This window comes from Canis lupus, chromosome 17 (genome assembly GCF_003254725.2).
Source record: "Canis lupus dingo isolate Sandy chromosome 17, ASM325472v2, whole genome shotgun sequence".
Classification (NCBI taxonomy): Eukaryota; Metazoa; Chordata; class Mammalia; order Carnivora; family Canidae; genus Canis; species Canis lupus.
In genome coordinates, this window is record NC_064259.1 from 407,736 (window position 1) to 418,754 (window position 11,019).

The 11,019-nt window shown below is 53.8% G+C and overlaps 1 long non-coding RNA gene across 1 annotated transcript; it reads left to right on the forward strand.

Annotated features, from left to right (window-relative positions):
- The first annotated feature begins 4,772 nt into the window (after positions 1-4,772).
- On the forward strand, positions 4,773-10,496 carry LOC125752845 (uncharacterized). The gene is made up of 3 exons (XR_007403291.1): positions 4,773-5,067; positions 6,928-9,369; positions 9,629-10,496. It is a non-coding gene; the product is annotated as an uncharacterized LOC125752845 (long non-coding RNA).
- Positions 10,497-11,019: the final 523 nt, after the last annotated feature.

Consider the following 11,019-nt stretch of genomic DNA (forward strand, 5'->3'; position numbering starts at 1 on the left):
TCACCTGGCCTACCTGGCGCTCCGTCGTCGTCAGTCATCGTCAAGGCCAGTATCAGCCACAGTTCCCGGATGGCCCTGGATGTCGTGGACCGAGGGCTGCGGGGTCGCACAGTGGCCCGAGGATACACGAGGGACCTGCGGGTCCGCGCTTTCAGGACTTCTTACGGCAATGACACAGGAAACAATTGTTCGGTTCCAAACTCAGATAACCTACTTTTCCCGTGTTTTGGTACAAAGGGTGGCGGCGGCGATGGTGATGGAGACGATTGCCGGGGTTTTTAAGCAGATATTTTCCGTGACCTCTGATCTTCAGCACAGGCCTCCAAAGCATGTGGGAGAGGAGGTCGGAGGACATGAGGCTTGTCGGGTGCTCCGGTGGCTGTGATGAGCACAAACCTCGTTTCTTCTCCAGATAATGTAATAGCTAATGTGTGGGCACCCGGCAGCTACTCAGGGCACCAGCAGCTGGCGGCCCAAAGGGCATGGGCCCAAATCAAAGATGTGAGTCCACACGGCCACTGCAGGACACCGTCCTGAGGACCCGAGACCACGTGGTCACTGCTGGACACCGTCCCGAGGACCCGAGACCACACAGCCGCTGCCGGGCATTGTCCTGAGGACCCGAGTCCACGCAGTCACCGCTGGGCACCGTCCCGAGGTCCCGAGTCCACGCGGCAGCCTCTGGAACCTGCCCTCAGGTGAGTCAGGCCCAAGCACCACTGCAAGCTCCTGCCCCATGGTGCACCCACCCACCCACCCACCCACAGACGCTACTTCGGTGCCAGTCCTGAGCCCCCTGGCACCCACAGCCCAGACCATCAGCACTCCTCACCCATGCTGTGACTGTCCCTGAAGCCGCCCAGCTGGACCCTGCGCCCCTGCCGCCCCGCTGAGCTCCCTACACGGCTGCACAGTGACCCGAGCAGAGGACCAGGCTCCCACTTGCTCCGGCCTCCTGTGGGCCCACCCTCGCCGCCCGGTCCACGCTGGGCCGCCTGCTCACCGTCCCCGTCCCCACGCTCTTCCAAGTCTTTGTGGCTCACTTCGCTCCTCACAGCTTCGTGAGCGTTTGGACGGGAACGTTTTTTAAATCCATTCAAAGCAACAAAACAAGGAAGACGGACTCTCGGCGTCTCGCAGGTGGGAGGCACGGGCCCCCCAAGTACCACGCAGGCAGCGGGGCCGACTTCGGTCCCTTGGGTTCAGGTTCGAGAGGCTGGGGCCAGGCACGCGGGGCAGGACGGACCCTGATGCCTCGGCCACCTGGGGGTCCCGGCTCGCTCCAGGCCCTGCTCACCCAGCGGCGATCATGAAAGAAACCCTACAAGTGACGTTGTAAGTCATGGGTATCGCCGGGACAGACCCTGGGCAAGGACAGAAAGACAAACACAGCAGCGCGACGGGAGATGCCTTCCCGTCCTCTCCTCATTCACGAGGCCAGCCTTTCACGGGAAGCTCCACGGCCGCGTCCAGAGAAATCGGGCGGCCGTCGCTGGGAGGCCATGGAGCGAGGACAGAGGAAGGAATCCGTCCTCCAAGTGCAATCCCTTAGGAGGCAACGGTTTAGAAGCTGGAAAGAAATGACGAATTATAAAACTGTTTAATGTGTATTTTAATCGGTGGCTTTTAAAGTCTTTGTTTTTTCCGTGAGGGAAAGTGAGTGATGATTCCGACAGCGTCGTCAGGCAGCCTTGTGGCGAGCGTGAGGCTTGTGGTTTGGGCGGCCTCCGCGTCCCCTGCTGGCTCTGCATGGGTGAGGGCCGAGGGGGCTCCCTGCAGCCCGACGAGAAGAGGGGATTAAGCGGAGAATCTGTCACGTCCACATACTGGGCTTTCAGTGCACGACTGGTCTCCGTTCATCACTAACCGCCAACCTGGTAGAGCGGGCTCGGAGCGTCTGTTTCCAGCACTGACTGCGTAGGACGGCCCTGGGGCCTCGGCCCACCGGCCCCTCTGCGCAGGGCACTCAGGCTGCGGCCGGGGGTGCCGGCGCCCAGGGGCTGCGACTTGGTCAGGGGTGGGACCGCGGGCCGCGGGGCAGCCTCGATGTGAGGAACCTCCATACTTTCCTCTAGCGGCTGCACCTGCCACCTCCCCCCGCAGTGCCAGGGCGCCTTCTCCGCGTGCCCACCCGCAGTCACGCCTTGTAACTGAAGGGTGGCCATGCCGGCAGGCGTGCGGGGTGGCTCCGTGTGGCTTTGATTTGCATTTCCCTGATGACCGGTGATGTCGAGCGCTCTTCCCTGTACCTGCTGGCCACTGGCAAAATGGCCGTACAGGCCCTTCGACCGATTTTCTATTGGATTATCTATCTATCATCCATCATCTATCAATTGATCTATCTATCCATCCATCCATCATCTATTGATCTATCATCTATCTATCCATCTATCATTTACCTATTGATCTATCAAATATCTATCATCATCTATCTATTGGTCATCTATCATCTATCAATCATCTATCATCTATCAATCTATCGATTGATCTATCATCTATCCATCTATCATCTATCTATTGATCTATCATCTATCTGTCATCTCTCTGTCATCTATCATCTATCTATCCATCTATCAATCTATCATCTATTGATCTATTGTCTATTGATCTATCATATATCTATCATCTATCAATCTATCATCTGTGTATCATCTATTTATCTATTATCTATCATCTGTCTATCATCTATCAATCTATCTATCATCTATCTATCTATCTATCTATCTATCTATCTATCTATCTATCCATCCATCCTGCTATCGAGTTGCAGGAGACTCTTGTGTATTCTGGATATCACCCCCTGATTGGATATACGGTTGGTAAATGTTCTCTCCGGTTCCACGGGTCGCCTGTTTATCTTGCTGATGGTCTCCCTTCCTGTGTAGAAGCTTTTTAGCTAAATGTGATCCCACTTGCTTATTTTCACGTTTGATGCCGCATCCAAAACACCACCCCAAGACCACATTGAAGAGCTCGCGTCTCCTACGTCTCCCTCTGGGGGTCTTATAATTCCAGGTTTGACTTTAGGCCTCTAACGCATATTGTTTGATTCTGCGTGACGTAAGATGTCATTCCACCTTCCTGCGTGTGGGAGCCCAGGGTTGCCAGCCTTGCTCACGGAGGAGACGGCCCTTCCCCCCGCATATGCCCTGGGGGTCAAGTCCCTGTTGAGGTCTGCCCAGGGCTCACCAGTGAACAGCAGACTGACAGTAGGACCTGTCACTCGTAATGACAGCCTCACCGGGCAAAGTCCTGGGACAGCGTTTTCTTTCCTTCCTTCATGACCTGGCCTCCTGGTCCCCGCGGGATTCTGTTAGCGTGACTACCACCTCTTCACAAAGAACTCTTCAGACTCTCTGGTCCAACTTACAAGACTCATTTTGCCTCAGATGCTCTGAAATGTCTCTACCGTGTCCTTAGGGACAGATTTGTTGTGTGTAGTCCTGCCCTGGACTATGTGACACCCTCATTTTGGGGATTTGCAACCAGCGCCTCTTCCAGCCTCTACTCTCTTCCTCAATTCCCGTCTGAGCCGTGTAGACCTATTACTGCGTCCTCGGCGTCTCTCCACGTCTCTTCCCACCCCCTCTGCCCCTGCTTCACATTCAGGGCCACCTCCTGCGGCTGCCTTCCAGAACACGTAATTTTCTATTTGGTTGTATCTGGAATGAAGTTCAAGTTCTCCATTCAGTTTTTATAAAAATGAGCATGGATTTTCCTTCTGAAATATCTTTCCTGTTCTTTGCCTTTACAGTCACCTGTCTATGCTGTGGGCGTCTAGTCCTTCCATCTCTGGATTCTGATTTTCACTGTGTCTTCTATTGTTGCAACTTTTCTAGAATTTGTGGAGAATTCACCCCCGGTGTCACTGGATGTCTTTCTACTTTGGATCTTTGTGATTCATTTTTATTACTGTGGGTTCACTATGAGTTACCCTTGGAGAGTCCTGTGCTTTGTGTCAATCAAAGTGCGCCTGCAGATACCACGCTTTGCACTCTTCTGGGGCCCTAAGGCAGTAGTTTCTGCAATCACGTTTTGGCTCTTGATATAAGAGCCATATTGACCAATATGATATAAGGCTCATATTGACCATGTGAATTTGGATTCCAGGACAATACCTGGTTACATCTCTATCCAGTACCTGAAGCGCAGAGCTGTAGAGCCCCGCCCCCACCCCCATCCAGGCCACTGGTGTCTCCCATGTGAGCGTCCTGTGGTCACCGACCCTGAACTCTGCTCTCCGCTGGGTAACTGGCGGTCAGGTCAGGGCGAGCACCAAGTGCCATCAGAACCTGGGCCAGCCTGCGGTATGTAAGCCACACATGTGCTGACCCCAGAGCAGTCTTGCTGCACGCACCCCACTGCTGTCACATCCAAGGTCCCCATCCTTTCCGACAGCTGCCAATATCTCACCTGAAATCTGGGTATTCTATTTCCTATTATCTTCTGCTACATTTCACCCAGAATGCTTATAATTTGAATTGGAAAAAATGGATTTTTCTCTTTTTTTTAAAGATTCTGTTTGAGAGAGAGAGAGAGAGGGAAAGAGTGCAAGCGAGCGTGTGCAAGAAGGGGACGGGTGGGGGAGGAGCAGGGAGCCCGACGCGGGGCTCGATCCCGTGACCCGAGGGTCACAACCTGAGCCGAGGGCAGACACTCCACCGCTGGAGCCCCCCAGGGGCCCCAAAAATGGATTTTTCAGTTATACCTCCCTAGACATAGTGGCGAGTGAACACCCAGAGATGCACGATGGTGCATAGTCGCGAGTCTAACGATGAGGTGGTTAGAAATATAAACCTCAGTGAATGAGATGGGAGGATGGAGTCGGGTGAAGAATTCCGCACGGAGATTCTAACGGGCGTTTCCGCAGAGACCAAGGACGGGCAGCTCTCCGTGCACTTACGCGTTGTTCGTGTCCCTCCTTTACCAAGTGTCTGTTCAGGCATTTTCCTGGGTTGTTTATTGACCTGTGATGATTCTGCGTGTGTTACGGATTCCTGCTGTGTCACTTACGCCCTGTGAGAATTCCATCTCCGACTATAGTCTGTGTCCTTCGTGAGTCACTGGGTCAGGAACTTTTCAATGTGCTCATGAGTCATTCATAGACCTTCTTTAAAAAAAAAAATGTTATGACCAGAGCCTAGTTGACGTAGACCGTTGTGTCAGCTTCAGGAGCGCGGCATGGGGTCGGACGCGCCCATACCGTCCTCTTGCTCGCCAGGTTGTGTGGGTCACCCTCCGCCCCCAGGTTACCGCCTGTTTCTGCTATGCCGAACTGCTCGCCCCGCCCCACAACTTCTTTATTTCATACCTGGAGGCTTGTAACTCTTGGTCCCCTCACCTGTCTCACCCTCCCCTTGCCGTCTCCCCTCTGGTGCCGCCTGTTCGTTCTCTGCGTTTATGAGTCTGTCCCTGGTTTTCTGGGTTGCTGTTTGGTTGTTTGTTTGTTTGTTTGAAGTGTTTGTTCAAGTCTTTTGCTCCTTTTTAATTAAATGCCCTCTTCATTTTTGAATTGCAGACTATTTCTATAGTCCGAATGAGTTATTTTTCACATAGATGTATAAGAATGTTTTCCCACTTTTTGTTTTCCCTGTTGATTTTCTTAGAGTGTGTTTTGATTTATGGGACTCGAGAATCTGTAACTTTCCCCCGAAACTGTATTTATCAGCGTCCCTCATGTTTTAATATGTTGTGCTTTTATTATTTTTAAGTTAGACTTTCTATTTCCTGTGTTTTCTCCTCTGATGTGTGAGTTATTTAGAGATGGAGTGTTTAATTTATATATTTTGGGTACTTGTTATTGATACTATTTCATTTAACTTCATTGTGTAAAGAACTTACTGTCTATGAATTTAGTTTGGCTTTATTGGTACTTATTTAATAGGACAGCTTACAGTGCATCTTAGTGAATGTTTCCTATACAGTTGAAAAGATTGTGTTTTCCACATTTGTTGATTATAATATTCTGTAAATATTGATCCAGTCAAACTGATGGTATTGTTCACGTTTCCGTATCCTTAGTGATCCTTTTGTCTAATAATTATCTCAATTACTGAAATATGAGTGATATAATCCCCAACTCAAATAGTAAATTTGCATATTTGTCTTTTTAATCCAGTTAAGTTTTGTTCCACGTGGGGTTTTTTTTGTGATTTTTGTATAAAGTGCAAATATGCTTATGATAATTATGTTTTACGTAACAAATTGACTCATTATGAAATGTTCTTTTTAGCTCTGGTAGATTATTTTCCTTGTAATCTGCTCGTCTACTCTTAATATACCCACTACACCCTCCCAATAATTAGTATTTGTAAAGTATATATTTTTCCACCTCTTTGTTTTGAATCTGTGTCTTTATGTTAAAAGTGTGTGTCTTCTAAAAAGAACGCAATTGGGGCTTGTTTGTTTATCCACCTTGACAGTCTGTAATTGTAGTGTTTAGTTTACTTATATATATTATAGTGATAGAGTTGGTTTAAGTTTACCATCTGGCTCTTTATTTTCTATTTCTCTCTCTCTTTTTTTTTTTTTTTGCCTCTGTTCCTCCTTCCTTATTATCTTCTTTGGATGATCCAATGGCATTTTTGTATTTTTTGTGTGTGTTTATTCTGTGTCGGTTTTTTTGTAATTCTTCTCTGTTTTATTTATTTTTCTTTTCAAAGGATCTGCTAACAATCATACTATTCATACCTAAATTATCATATTACATAAATATTATAACACTTATAAAAACCTTATCTTACCCACTCTGATCTTTTTGTGCTATTTTTTATAGGTTTTATTTCTGCATACTTTGTAATTCCCAAAGGACGTTATTACAATTTTTATTTTAAACATTCAGTTGTATTTTATAAATACTGGAAAGTATAAAACGGTGGTTTTCCTCACATATTTCTTGTTTATGGCACTCCTCGATCTTTTCTGTAGATCTGATTCTCATCATTCTCCTTCAGCCTGAGGAACTTCAGACACCAGTGAAACCACGTCTGCTGTGCTCTGGGTCAGCCGGTAGCCAAAGCTCTTGTCTGAAGAGGAGCTTGTGCTCAGCCGGGTTGCGGTCCGCGGGCCTTAGCGGCCGGGGCCCTGAGGGCAGATGCCTCCTGTGTGCCCGCTCCCAGTCTGGGAGTCCTGCGCCAGCGGGAGGGACACCAGCACCCGCGTCTGTTCCAGCGGGGCCTGGGCCTTGCAGACACCCGCGTGCACCTCTACCAGAGACGGGCCCAAGTGTCCAAGAGTCCCTCTGCTGCCATCCTTCCCTCCGCGGCCCTACCAGCTCCACTGCTGTCCTTCCCTCCACGCTGTCCTTCCCTCCACTGTCCTTCTCTCCCCAACCCCCCAGCCCCCCTTCCCTCCACGGCCCCCCTTCCCTCCGCAGCCCTCCTTCCCTCCCCGGGCCGTGGGGACAATGCCCACTCCTCATGGCGCCCAGGGCTTCCTCCTAACCTCTGCCTGTCCTTGGCCTGATGGCAGCACAGGACTCGGGGTCTGGACCCGCAGGCCTCGGAAGCGCTTTGGAATCTGTGTTTTCCCTAAGGTGTGCCTTCCAGCTGGCCGCCCCTCTGGTCACCGTCTCCTCTGCGGACCGGCCACCTCCGCGTGGAGTCCTGGGCAGCGCCTACGCAGCCTCGCCGTGACAAAGGGGCCCACTCCTCCCCCTCCCTCCTGCGTCCCCCCAGTCTGCAAGCCACCCTGGGCTCCTGGGAGGTGGGCAAGCACCAGCTGGCCCAGGGCCGCACTGTCTGCGGGTGTTCAGCCCCCGCGCTCACTCCAGACGCGGCCACGAGGGAGCAAGTTCTCAGGCCCGGGTTAGCCTCGTTCCAAACACCAGGCTGCTCCCACCGCGACTCCCCTTTACACATAGCAGGGGGGGACCTCAGGCGAAATGCAACAAGGGGGGCCTGTTTGCCTTCCCCACATCCTGCTCCCCCAGTCCCTTCCCTCCGCAAGCCACGAGGTCGGAAGGAGGAGCACAGGACCTGACATCCTGCTGAGGCCACGCTTGGGTTTTCAGAGGAACACAGCGCCTACCGCACTCGTGGCTTCTTCCTCTTCGAGGAAATCCCCCGACACGCAAATCTACGGAAAACCAGCTAAATCGGGGGACGGTATGGTCTCGGACCAGTCAGCCGCAGCTCACGAGCTGACTCGGTCGGGGAGCGTCCGCGGGCTCTGCTCCGTCCTCGCAGGCACATTCGCTCTGTTTTGTTTCTGGACCACAATCATGTCATCACGTGGTTCCTTGAGACCTGCTGGGCCGTCAGGCTTGTGACTCCAACCAGGTCCTGTGATGTTGCTCACCGTCGCCGAGAGCAGGGGGCGCCGTGACCCGAACGCAAGAACGGCCGCCGGCAGACATCCAGGTCTCCTGAGCAGCCTTCCTCCCGCTCCCCTCGGTCGGGCCCCAGGGGCTGAGGTTCAGTTGCTCGGTGCAGCCCAGGAGGCTGCGTGGGGCCCGCGTGGGGCCCGCGTCCTGCTACAGTTGCCCGGGAGCCCGTCCTGCCGTGGCTGAGGGGCACGCAGGCCTGGGCGTGGGTAGGAGGTGGCCGCGGTGCCGGGCTCTGGGGGCAGCTCTGACAGACACGGGGTGCGTGCCCCACTCCCCCTGCTGACAGCGCAGGTGAGGGGGGCGAGCGGAATGCACCTTCTCACACACACATCCCGAGGTCCTCAGCATCAGAAAGAGCCAAGCAGGTCCTGTGCTGGGGGGTATGAAGCGGGAAACCGCGTGTGCAGAGCGCCTGCTGTCTCTGTTGCACCGCATGTTTACCTGCGTCCACAAACCGTTCCACACTTAGTAGGTACTGGTGCTTTGTTCTCCAAGCACGAGTGACTCCCGTGTGTTTTGGTAAAGCAAGAAGACGGGGAGCAGCTTCACCACAGCCACACGGGTTTTTCTTTGTTCTTCTAAAGCAGCACCTCCTCATTTGCACGTATTTTCTGTCCCTGGTCGTTTATTGACCGGACGTTTGGCGGAGCACCTCGTATGTCCGGGGCTGGCTCCCGGGCCTCGCTTCATCTTACGCGGTGGCCACTCCTTGTCCCTACGTCCCTGTTCTACAGGTGAAGACATGGGCTTACGTGTTATGCACCTGCCTGTGGTCACTCTCAGTAAGTGGAAGGGGACTGGAAAATGGGCTCCATCCAGCCCCAAGTCCATGGCTGTGACTGTGGTTGTCACCACAAACTGTAAAGATTTGACAGGGAAACGTTGCAAGGACTTCACTTAGTGTCCGGGGAGTCTCTAATAAGAAGGCACAGTCCACTACCATGACCTTCGGTGCCCAACTCTGCCGCTGTCCACACTGAGAAGGCGCCCGTGACATGCAGGCTAACCCAGAAGCCTGAGGAGCCACTTCCGCCCACGAGCAGGTGTGTCTCCTGGTGCAGCGGAGCAGAGGCACCAGCCAGAGCATCCCCACCACCTCCTTAACTCCCCCCAGGTGCCGGGCCATGACAATTGTGGATTCAGAATGTGCAGGAAAACAGCCCATTCCCGATTCCAGCGAGCACCTCCCAGACCTCCGTGCTCTCCTTCTGTCCTGGACACGTAGGGACATGACATCAACTTAAGAAGGTCAATGAAGGATCAAAACCACGTCCTCAGGTGGATCCCCCCTAATTCTTACAGGTGACGCACACATGGTTGTTTCCGTCTGTGTGGTCAGTGGAGAAGGATTTCAGATGCGCGTCTGGAGCTGCTGTTTCTGCATGACTGAGCATCACCGAGCACAAGCACTCAGGGGGCCGGGCTGAGGCCACCGTGATGGGGGAGGTGGCCTGAACCTTGGTCCCCGAGCGCGGGGAGGGCAGCCGCTTCCCCTGAAGGCTGCCCGCCCCCCCAGACAGCTCACGGCAGAGTAGTCAGTGCTGCGTGCCGGGGGCGAGCCACAGGTCGAGGGGTCGGGGGGGCCTGCAGGGCACCGGACGCACCGCCACACGCACTGCAGCCCCGGGGCTCCCGGGACTCCGCTCTGACAGGTGCCTGGGAGGGAACACGGGGGCTGCTCGGGCAGGTGACCACCAGCTCCTGGTATTGGCTCAGGTCATGGTCTCGGGTCGTGAGGTCGAGTCCCATGTGGGGCCCCGCGCTCCATGCAATCGGCCTGGGGTACACCCCCACTCGCGCTCTCTCCCCTCGTGATCACGGAGATCTCTGGAGAATGAGGGCAGGGCCCCGCTCGCTGCGAACACCTGCCCCAGTGAGGAGGGTGCGAGCCGTGGGCCTACGGGGACATCAGCACGGCCCGCGTGTGGTCGCCGCAGCCTCTTAACATCTGGTCACACGGCGGCCTCGTTACTTTTCTTTCCCTGGAAAACCTCCTGTCTTTCCTTTATTCCACAGAATTGGGTTCTCTCGAAGGAGAAGGCGTGACCTGTGCTCACAACACACTGCGGATCCTGCTGTGAGGCTGCACGAGGAGGCCGTGGGCCTGGCGCTTCCACCTGGATCCCGAGCACCTGCGGCGCCCACGCCCCTGAGCTGCTGCCCGCCCCAAAACACATGGTTTGGCTCAAATAAACTCTTAGGATTTTACTACCTCAGTTTATCCTTTAACACTGAGTTTTTTAAAAGTTATTTATATTAAAGAGAGAGAGAGAACAGGAGTGGGGAGGGATGGGCGGGGAGAATGTCCAGCAGACGCTGCACTGAGCACGGAGCAGGACATGGGGCTCGACCTCCCCACCCTGAGACGGTGACCTGAGCCGACACCAGAGCCACACGCCTGTAGCTGACCGGCCCCCAGGTGCCCAGCACGGGGTTCACGGAAGTATGGATAACTTAGGTAATTGGGAAGGTATACAGAAAGTGTGACATGACAAGAGGGCAGACATGTGAAAATTCAGGGGTGTGACGAGGATGGAGAGGGTTCCAGGGTCCCGGAACTGTCGCTGTGGATGGCATGCGAGGACGCTGCGGGGTCGGGCCACGGGGGGAGGGTGTGGCGCAGCGCAGGGTGCAGGGCGTGCGGTGCAGGGTGCAGGGCGTGGGGTGTAGGACATGGAGTGCGGGGCGTGGGG